Raw genomic sequence first — 11,535 nt, 5'->3', positions numbered from 1 at the left:
TTTTATGTAACTCATTAATCAACGAGGAAACCAGTAAGATGTTATCACTAGTTCAAAGAATAAGACCTTCAAAGATAGAAAGAGAGATGATAGATAGACACACACACACACACACACATACATGTATACATACATGAAGAGAAATGGGCTATATAACTATCCTCTCTGCCTAATCTCAACTGGGCAAACATTCTTCTCTTTCAAGCAGAAAAAAAATTTTTTTAAATGACAGATGAGTTGCTAGCACACATGTTTAGGCTGAAAACAAACAAACAAACAAAATCAAACAACAACAGCAACAATAAAAGCTTAAAGGAGAAGTAGCAGGTTAGGGTGTGTGATGACCTGAATGTTTGTATTCCCCACCCCCAAATGCATATGCAGAAATCTAATCCCCAATGTCATGGTGTTTGGAGGTAGAACCTTGGGGAAGCATCAAGTTCCGAGGGTGGCACTCGTGTGAAAGGGACGAGTGGCGTTACTGAAAGAGACCGGGACTTCCTTGGTGGCTCAGCTGATGAGAATCCACCAGCCAGTGCAGGGAACAAGGCCTGGTCTGGGCAGATCCCACATGCGGCAGAGCATCTGAGCCTGCTCGCTGCAGCCCCTGACCCTGTGAACTCAAAAGCCTGTGCTCCTCAACAAGAGAAGCCGCCACAGTGAGAAGTGCTTGCACCATAACACAGCAACACAGATGCAGCCCAGCCCAAACTGATGAAATAAAAGGGGCCAGGAGGCTGCCACCCACCTTCTGCCATGTAAGGCTACAAGAAGCCCTCTGTCTGCAGCTGGGAAGAGGACCCTCGCGGAACCTGGTCATGCTGCCCGCCCTTCATCTGAGACTTCCAGTCTCCAGGACTGTGGAAAGTAAGTTTCTGTTATCCATAAGCCACCCGGACTATGGCAGTTTGTAATAGGAGCCCCCACTCCCACCCTCAAGGGACTAAGTGTGCCATTTAGCCCAGTTGCCCACAGAGGCATAGCTAACTTCTTAAGTCGTTGATGTTGTTCGGTCACTAAGTCATGTCCAACTCTTTGCAACCCCGTGGATTGCAGCATGTCAGGCTCCCTTGTCCTCCACTATCTCCTGGAGTTTGCTCAAATTCATGTCATCGAGTCACTGATGCCATCCAACCCTCTCATCCTCTGTCACTCCCTTCTCCTGCCCTCAATCTTTTCCAGCATCAGCGTCTTTCTAATGAGCTTTCTCTTCCCATCAGGTGGCCAAAATATTGGAGCTTCAGCATCAGTCCTGCCAATGAATATCCAAGGTTGATTTCCTTTAGAATTGACTGGTTTGATCTCCTAGTTAAGGGACTCCCTAAGTCTAAGGGATTCTCAAGAGTCTTAAGTACCAGGTACTTTAACTGCCTTGTATCAATTATCTTGACTCTGTTGCGGTGTGTATTATTAGCATCCCCATGGAACATGATAGGAAATAAGATCAAGAAATTTGCCTAGAGTCGCTTGAGAACTATGGACAATTCAAGGCTTCATCTAGAAATACAACTCCAATGTCTTCATGCTTCCGTACTTACTCTGCTGCCTCCCTGAAAAGTTTCTATATTTTTACCAGTAAGGTCCGAGGCACTCTGATTCTCCAACAATTTGTGTTGTGGTTGTTTAGTTGCAAAGTCATGTCCAAATCTCTGCAACCCCATGGCCTATGGCATGCTACACCTCCCTGTCCCTCACCATCTCCTGGAGTTTGCCTAAGTTCATGTCCATTGGATTGGTGATGCCATTTATAGAAGGACAAACTTTGATTCCAATCCAAACAAAATTTAATTAGGAAATTTTCATTTCTACCAAACTATGCATATACTTAATTCCAAACACAAACTGAAATGATTCTTGTTTTTAGACTCACTTGTAGAATGCTGGTAAAGAATCTGCCTGCAGTGCAGGAGACCCTGATTCAATTCCTGGGTTGGGAAGATCCCCTAGAGAAAGGATATGCTACCCACTCCAGTATTCCTGGGCTTCCCTGGTGGCTCAGCTGGTAAAGAATCTACCTGCAATATGGGAAACCTGGGTTCAATCCTTGCATTGAGAAGATCCCCTGGAGAAGGGAAGAGCTACCCACTCCAGTATTCGGGCCTGGAGAATTCCATGGAAAGTATTCCATGGGGTCACAAAGAGTCGGACAGGACTGAGAAACCTTCAGTTAGATTACCAGCACCGCTGTCTCCTTTTAGCAGACAAAGGTTAAAATTTTATCACAGTTTCAGATCTCATACATGCAACTTTACATTCACATTAGGTAAACAGAAGACACTGAATTCCATTTGTTTCTCTATTTTCCCAACTTTGGAAGCAATGAAAACAAAACAGATTTGTTTACTGGTTTTATGGTGTAAATTTCTCCATTTACCGGAAAGACAACTGATTCCCCAATTAATGATCAGAAAGGTATCAACTTTCCTAGGACACTGCCCCTCATTTTTTCAGAGGGAGGAGAGGGCTGTAGGAGAAGCTGAAGACATCAAACAAAGGCATCTCCACAAAACGAGGGCAGGATTTCCATCTCAACACAGATCTGGAGAATTCATTACTCTCTCCTACAGCTCAAGACATGTCAAACAGTGCATAAAACAGCACATGTGAAAAGTCATCACATGAGAGGATCACTTGGAAAAACACGGCCTTGTGATTTGTCTTGAGTATCTAATCTCATGAAAAATATCTGAAATAACTTATCCCATGAAAACCATCAAGCTGTCAATTTTCTGGATGTAAAAAGCTCAGATAGAGTGTCCAGAACACCCAACCTGATAAATCCCTGAGCTGGCAGAGGAGATAGGATGACTATTTTAAGCCTTAAGCACTGTGGAAACACGCTAAAATCAGCACAGGAACTTTCTCGGCAGGAATCAGCTCCCACGTCCAGAAGGCAGCCATGAAGATTGCCTCTGGTCCCAGCATTGCCTCAAGTTCTCTGTGTCCTACTGGTAACTCAGTCTCTCTGGGCCTCAGATTCTTTTTTTTTTTTTTTACTTTTTATTTTATACTGAAGCACAGCCAGTTAACAATGTTGTGGTCATTTCAGGAGGACAGAAAGAGGACTCAGCCATACATATACATGTATCCATTCACCACCCCAAACTCCCCTCCCATCCAAGCTGCCATATAACACTGAGCAGAGTTTCCTGTGCTATCCAGTAGGTCCTTGTTGGTTATCCATTTTAAATTGAGCAGTGTGTACATGTCTGTCCCAAGCCCCCTAACTATCCCTTCCCCCGCTCCTTCCGCCTGGCAATCATAAGTACATTCTCAAGTTGGATTCTTTCTTTAAAGCCTTAATTGACAACATGGTGTTGAACTAAATGATCTTTACAGGTCTTCACTCCTTCATGGATCACAGCCTTGATGTTGCAAAGAGGCTTGCATGACTCACTGAACCTCTGAGCCTCACCCTGCAGGGCCACCCAAGACAGACGGGTCATAGTGGAGAGACCCACCAAAGCACGGTCCACTGGAGGAAGGAATGGCAGACCACGCCGGCATTCCTGCTGTGATGCCCCATGAACAGTGTGAAGAGGCAAAAAGATGTGGCACCAGAAGGTGAGACTCCCAGGTCAGCAGGTGTCCAGTATGCTAGTGGGGAGAAGTGGAGGGCGGCTACTGACAGCTCCAGAAAGAATGAAGCCGCTGGGCCAAAGTGGAAACGATGCTCAGTTGTAGATGTGTCTGGTGGTGAAAGCAAAGTCTGAAGCTGATAAAGCTCCAATACTTTAGCCACCTGATGCAAAGAGCTCACTCACTGGAAAAGATTCTGATGCTGGGAAAGACTGAAGGCAAAAGGAGAAAGGGGTGGCAGAGGATGCAATGGTTAGATAGCATCACTGAACCAATGGACATGAATTGAGCAAACTCCTGGAGAGAGTGAAGGACAAGGAAGCGTGGTGTGTTGCAGTCCATGGGGTCGCAGAGAGTCAGATACAGCTTAGCTACTGAATAACAACAACAGCAGGGCTTCCACATTTAGTCCCACCAACTAAATCAAGTCAATTGCAGAGAGTGGCTCCCACTATGGGCCCTTTTCTCATCCACTTGTGTAGCATCTGTTCATTTTTCCATGACCCCACAACTACCCTAAACACTGTGTTAGCAGGAATACATGCTGACACCCAGCATTCTGGATTCTCTGTAACACACATAGTTGTACTATTCAAATTTGGTTTCGTCTCTTTGCTTAACTGAATGAGTCATTTCCCAAGAACTCTTACACGGTCACAGATGGCAGAGTCACCAGAGTTTACTCTATTTACATACGAGGAGGTTTTACATATTTCAGAGAACACTCATTTATTTCTTCCAGCTTCCCCAGTCACAAAAAAAGTTGACCTTTCTGCACGTGTCCTCACCCTGCAGGCTTCATCTGTCCCCACAGGTCTTCACACAGAAGGCTGCTTAGAATCCTCCTCTATTTTTATTTTCATTCTTTCTAACATGAACAATGACTCTATTAAGTTCTTAATCATTTCCAATCAATCTGAAAACAAAACCATGCCATTTGCAGAAGTGGAGAGGGACAAAAAGATTTCATACTTTTGTGCCTCTATACTAGTGTGCACACACACACACACACACACACAATCAATAATTGTCACCAGAAAATCAACCCTATTAATGTTCCAAATAGACTGACATGGAATAGAGCTGGCCAGAGTGTGCCAAGATGCCAATGTTGAAATATTGCAGCTAAACATGGAACAACAGACTGGTTCCAAATAGGAAAAGGAGTACGTCAAGGCTGTATATTGTCACTCTGCTTATTTAACTTCTATGCAGAGTACATCATGAGAAACGCTGGGCTGGAAGAAGCACAAGCTGGAATCAAGATTTCTGGAAGAAATATCAATAACCTCAGATATGCAGATAACACCACCCTTATGGCAGAAAGTGAAGAGGAACTAAAAAGCCTCTGGATGAAAGTGAAAGAGGAGAGCAAAAAAGTTGGCTTAAAGCTCAACATTCAGAAAACAAAGATCATGGCATCTGGTCCCATCACTTCATGGGAAATAGATGGGGAAACAGTGTCAGACTTTATTTTGTTGGGCTCCAAAATCACTGCAGATGGTGACTGCAGCCATGAAATTAAAAGACGCTTACTTCTTGGAAGGAAAGTTATGACCAACCTAGATAGTATATTCAAAAGCAGAAACATTACTTTGCCAACAAAGGTCCATCTAGTCAAGGTTATAGTTTTTCCAGTAGTCATGTATGGATGTGAGAGTTGGACTGTGAAGAAAGCTTAGTGCTGAAGAACTGATGCTTTTGAACTGTGGTGTTGGGGAAGACTCTTGAGAGTCCCAACCAGTCCATCCTAAAGGAGATCAGCCCTGGGTGTTCTTTGGAAGGAATGATGCTAAAGCTGAAACTCCAGTACTTTGGCCACGTCATGCGAAGAGATGACTCATTGGAAAAGACTCTGATGCTGGGAGGGACTAGGGTCAGGAGGAGAAAGGTATGGCAGAGGATGAGATGGCTGGATGGCATCACCGACTCAATGGACGTGAGTCTGAGTGAACTCCGGGAGCTGGTGATGGACAGGGAGGTCCCCATGCATTGCATGGGGTCACAAAGAGTAAGACACGACTGAGCTGAACTGAAAGCTATTCTAGAACCAAGGTTATCACAGCATGTAAGAACCCAGCCTAGACCAGCAGAACCATGTTACTTGCAGTTGATCATCACACTTGAGTGAGAAAAGAAGAGAGCATACAAACCACCCACCCCTTCGTGGACCACAGCCGTGTCCTGGTGAAGGGGCTTGCACAACCCAGTGAAGCTGTGAGCCGTGGCATTCAGAGCCACCAAAGATGGACACGGCCCACTGGAGGGGGGGATGGCAAACCACTTCAATCTCTTTGTCCCGAGAACCCCATGAACAGTATGAAAAGGCAAAAAAATTAGACACCAGGAGATGAGCCTCCAGGTCAGAAGGTATCTGATATGCTACTAGGGAAGAGCAGAGGGCAATTACCAAGAGCTCCATACAGGATGAAGCAACTGGGCCAAAGTGGAAATAATGCTCAGCTGTAGATGTGTCTGGTGGTGAAAGTAAAGTCTGATGCTGAAAAGAACAGTTTTGTATAGGAACCTGGAATGTTAGGTCCATGAATCAAGGGAATTTAGATGCAGTCAAACAGGAGATGGCAAGAGTGAACATGGACATTTTAGGAATCACTGAACTAAAATGGACAGGAATAGGTGAATTTAATTCAGATGAATTAATTTAATGTAATTCATTTTACCTACCACTGTGGACAAGAATCCCTTGGAAGAAATGGAGTAGCCTTGATAGATAGTCAACAAAAGAGTACAAAATGCAGTGCTTGGGTGCAATCTCAAAAATGACAGAATGACCTCAGTTCATTTCCGCTGCAAACCAGTCAGCATCAGAGTAATCCAAATCTATGCACCAAACACTGATCCCAAAGAAGATGAAGTTGACCAGTTCTAGGACGACCTACAAGATCTTCTAGAAGTAACACCAGTAAAAGATGTCTTTTACATAACAGGGGATCGGAATGCAAAAGTAGGAAGTCAAGAGATACTTGGAGCAACAGGCAGGTTTGGCCTTGGAGTACAGAATGAAGCAGGACAAAGGCTGACAAAATTTTGTCATGAAAACACACTGGTATAGCAAACACCCTTTTCCAACAACATAAAAGATGACTTTACATGTGGACTTCACCAAAAGGTCAACAGTGAAATCAGATTGATTATAGTCTTTGCAGCTAAAGATGGAGAAGCTCTATACAGTCAGCAAAAACAAGACCTGGAGCTGACTATGGTCCAGATCATCCATCAGCTCCTTATTGTAAACTTCAGGCTTAAATTAAAGAAAGTAGCGAAAACCACTGGGCCATCCAAGTATGACCTAAATCAAATCCCTTATGATTATACAATGGAGGGGAGAAATAGATTCAAGGGATTAGATCTGGTAAACAGAATGCCTGAAGAACTATGGACAGAGGTTTGTAACACTGAACAGGGGGCAGTGATCAAAACCATTCCCAAGAAAAAGAAATGCAAGCAAGGAAAATGGTTGTCCAAAGAGGCTTTGAAAATAGCTGACAAAAGTAGACGAGAAAAACAAGGCAGAAAGGGAAAGATATCCAATGGAATGCAGAGTTCCAGAGAACAGCAAGGAGAGATAAGAAAACCTTCTTAAATGAGCAATGCAAAGAAGCAGAGGAAACCAACAGAATGGGAAAGACTAGGGATCTCTTCAAGAAAATTGGAGATATCAAAGGAACACTTCATACAAAGATGGGCACAATAAAGGTGAGAAATGGTAAGGACCTAACAGAAGCAGAAGATATTAAGAAGAGGCGGCAAGAATACACCAAAGAACTGTACAAAAAACGTCTTAATGACTGGGATAACCATGATGGTGTGATCACTCACCTAGAGCCAGACATCCTGGAGGGTGAAGTCAAGTGGGCCTTAGGAAGCATTACTACAAAGCTAGTGGAGGTGATGGAATTCAAGCTGAGCTATTTCAAATCCTAAAAGATGATGCTGTTAAGTGTGGCACTCAATATGTCAGCAAATTTGGAAAACTCAGCAGGGGCCAAAGGACTGGAAAAAGTCAGTTTTCATTCCAATGCCAAAGAATGTTCAAACTACCATACAATTTCATTCATCTTGGATGCTAGTAAGGTTATGCTCAAAATCCTTCAATCTAGGCTTCAGCAGTATGTCAACCAAGAACTTTCAGATATACAAGCTGGGTTTAGAAAAGGCAGCGGAAGCAGAGACCAAATTGCCAACATTCCTTGGACCATAGAGAAATAAACAGAATTCCAGAAAAACATCTTCTTCTGCTTCATGAACTACACTAAAGCATTTGACTGTGTGGATCACAAGAAACTGTGGAAAATTCTTGAAGAGATGGGAATACCAGACCACTTTGTCTCCTGAGAAACCTGTATGCAGGTCGAGAAGCAACAGTTAGGACTTAAACATGGAACAACAGACTGGTTCCAAATCAGGAAAGGAGTACATCAAGGCTGTATATTGTCACCCTGCTTATTTAACTTATATGCAGAGCACATCATGCAAAATGCTGGGCTGGATGAATCACAAGCTGGAATCAAGATTGCTGGGAGAAATATCAACAGCCTCAGATATGCAGATGGTACCATTCTAATGGCAGAAAGTGAAGAGGAACTAGAGAGCCTTTTGATGAGGGTGGAAGAGGAGAGTAAAAAAGCTGTCTTAAAACGCAGCATTATAAAAACCAAGATCATGGCATCCAGTCCCATCACTTCATGGCAAACAGATAGGGAAATAGTGGAAGCAAGGACAAACTGTATTTTCTTGGGCTCCAGGATCATGGCTGCAACTACAAAATTAAAAGGCACTTGCTCCTGGGAAGAAAAGCTATGACAGACCTAGACAGTGTATTAAAAAGCAGAGACATCACTTTGCCAACAAAGATCTGTATAGTCAAAGCCACACAATCAAAGCTATGCAAGGTTTTTCCAGTAGTCATGTATGGATGTGAGAGTTGGACCATAAGGGATGTTGAAGGCTGAAAAATTGATGCTTTTGAACTGTGGTATTGGAGAAGACTCTTGAGAGTCCCTTGGACCACAAGGAGATCAAAGCAGTCAATCTTCAAGAACAACAACTGAGATTCCACTAAAGAAGCGAAGATTGCAATGCAGAGTAGAAGGAAACTTACAGAAGCCATATCCCTGTGGGGAAAAGAAGCACAGGATTCTCGTTATAACAGGAGTTGACCTTCGATGAAAGTAGGGCCTCTTGTATGAACTGGAAGATAACAGTGGAATCGACATGCAAGTGGGCAGGTAGACTTAGTGCTCAGATGACAAATTTCAGGTCTCACTTACTGCTGTTGTTATTTGTGTCTTAATGAATAGGAGGAAAATGATTAGCTGAGTGAGAAATCTTAGGAGACTTGTCAAGACAAAACAAGGGGAGAAATGGTCATTTTAAGAAGTAAGAAGATGGCTATGCTAGGGACGTGTGATAGGATTACCAAGCAGTGCTGAGTGTCAAAATGAGACACACTGTCATCCTTTTAGAATGAGATGAGGCCAGCGGTGTTTTCCTCTGGTGATGGTGGGATTCAGGAGTGGGCAGGGGGTGGGCAGGTGGTCTGGTTCCACCTCAAGACTCATCGTCCAAGACCTGAGATCTGCTCTCCTGCCCTGCTTCCTTCAGCTCAGAAGTTGCCCTGAGATAATTCTCCTCGAAATGGCTCTCATGGCCCTGAAAGAGAAAGTGAGAGTGAGTCATTCAGCTGTGTCTGACTCTCTGCAACCCCACAGACTATACAGTCCACGGAATTCTCCAGGCCAGAATGCTGGAGTGGGTAGGCTTTCCTTTCTCCAGGGGGTCTTCCCAACCCAGGGACCGAACCCAGGTCTCCTGCATTCCAGGTGGATTCCTTACCAGCTGAGCCACAAGGGAAGCCCAAGAATACTGGAGTGGGTAGCCTATCCCTTCTCCAGCAGATCTTCCCCACCCAGGAATCAAACTGGGGTCTCCTGCATTGCAGGCGGATTCTTTACCAACTGAGCTACCAGGGAAGCCCTAGACTTCAAGAAAAAAGATTACAGGAAGAAGAGCACTAAAAATAAAAATAGAGCTCTATCTATCTGTCTATATTTTTTAGCCATGCCATATGACTTGCAGGATCTTAGTTCCCCAACCAGGGATTGAATCCAGGCCACAGTAGTGAAAGCACCAAGTCCTAACCACTGGACCACCAGTGAAGTGAAAGTCAGTCAGTCATGTCCGACTCTTTGTGACCCCACGGACTATACAGTCCACAGAATTCTCTGGGCCAGAATATTGGAGTGGAGAATATTTCCCTTCTCCAGGAGATCTTCCCAACCCAGGGATCAAACCCAGGTCTCCCACATTGCAGGCAGACTCTACCAGCTGAGCCACAAGGGAAGCCCAAGAATACTGGAGTAGGTAGCCTATCCCTTCTCCAGCGAATCTTCCTGATCCAAGAATCAAACCGGGGTCTCCTGCATTGCAGGTGGATTCTTTACCAACTGAGTTTTCAGAGAAGCCCCGACTGGACCACCAGGAAATTCTCTAAAGCTAGGAATCCAGAGGTTGTTGAAAACATTATGGCTCTATTTCATCAGTGAAAGAGCTGCTTCTAACTGGTAGTCCTGCTTCCTGTTCCCCATCCTCCCGGGTCGATGTGATGCTGGCCTTTCGAAGAGTCACTGGCACAGAGAGTTGCTTCACTCACCTCCCGGGGCAGCCGGAGGGAGTCACTCACCAGTGACGTAACTGCAGATCTTACATCCTGTGTGGTAGTCATTATTCATCCACCCATTCATTTATTCAACCAAGACTGCTGAATCCTGTTGAATCACACATTTGAGACGAGAAATACAGACTCAGGCTCGAGGGTAACTGCCACGCCCATGTTCCTGCTCCTCCTGCCTCAGTGTGAGAGGGGATGTTTTGCAGGCATGGGGTTCTCTGTGTCCTAAAATCAATGAAACTCCTGTTATGACTCTGGGAAGAGAAGCACGTTGACTATCGCCCTGGCTAAAGAGTTCATGTCACACCAGCCCTGCAGTGAGACTGTCTGGACTCCTGGCCAGCACCATCAGTGACTGACTGTGACTTTGAACATGTCACTCACCTCTCTGTTATAGCTCCGTCATCCCTAGAACAAGAGCGATGCTGTTACTACAAAGAGTTAGGATGAATATTAAATAACTAGATTCCCAGAAAACTCTCGGAATGTTACCAGGCACATTATGAGTGATATATGAGCTTCTAATAATTATGACAATTATTATCATTATTATAGCTGAAAAAGAACTAAGCCAAATACACTGATTTAAGAGAGAAATGAGTGTGGTAGGGGATGGTGAGGTGGGGAATGGCAGAAAACCAGTGTGATTTACGTTTGCAGCCAGTTTAAACAGACCATTATGAAATTACCTCATTTTTAAAGTAAACTGTTTATGTTTGGAGAAGTAAAATCTAGCAGAACAGAAGTTTAACAGAGCCTGCTTTATCACGCTATCACTTCCATCGAAAAAGCATCTACCAGTATTAACTTATCATTCTTATTAATGTGCAGTCAATTAATAAGAACATATATGTTCCACAGACCAACCCCAAATATTTAAATAGAGCTTACAGTGAATGTGACAACCCTGTCAATATTCTAAAGACCTGTTTGCTAGTGAGTTCACAGTTCACAGTCACGGTTCAGACAGATTCTTTCCTAGGCAAAAATGTAAGTATGCCCAAACACCTTGAATAAAACCACCAGCCCCAAATGTGAGGTACATACGTCTGCACAAGAGGCAAGAAGTTCCCCCTGGTGACTGTTGGCATCAGCAAAGTTTGAAAGAGCTGTAATGTTGCTGATGGAACGCTGGACAGCCCACCAATCTTGAAAGGACTTTCAAAATTGCCATGACCACACCGAAGGGAAGGCGAAACTCTCAGGCAACAAATACCCACCAACACAGTACCCATCCCCACCCCAGCTGTGAAATGAGTAATTGA

Source organism: Capra hircus, chromosome 16, assembly GCF_001704415.2.
Source record: "Capra hircus breed San Clemente chromosome 16, ASM170441v1, whole genome shotgun sequence".
Classification (NCBI taxonomy): Eukaryota; Metazoa; Chordata; class Mammalia; order Artiodactyla; family Bovidae; genus Capra; species Capra hircus.
Note: the sequence above shows the minus strand (reverse complement) of the source record.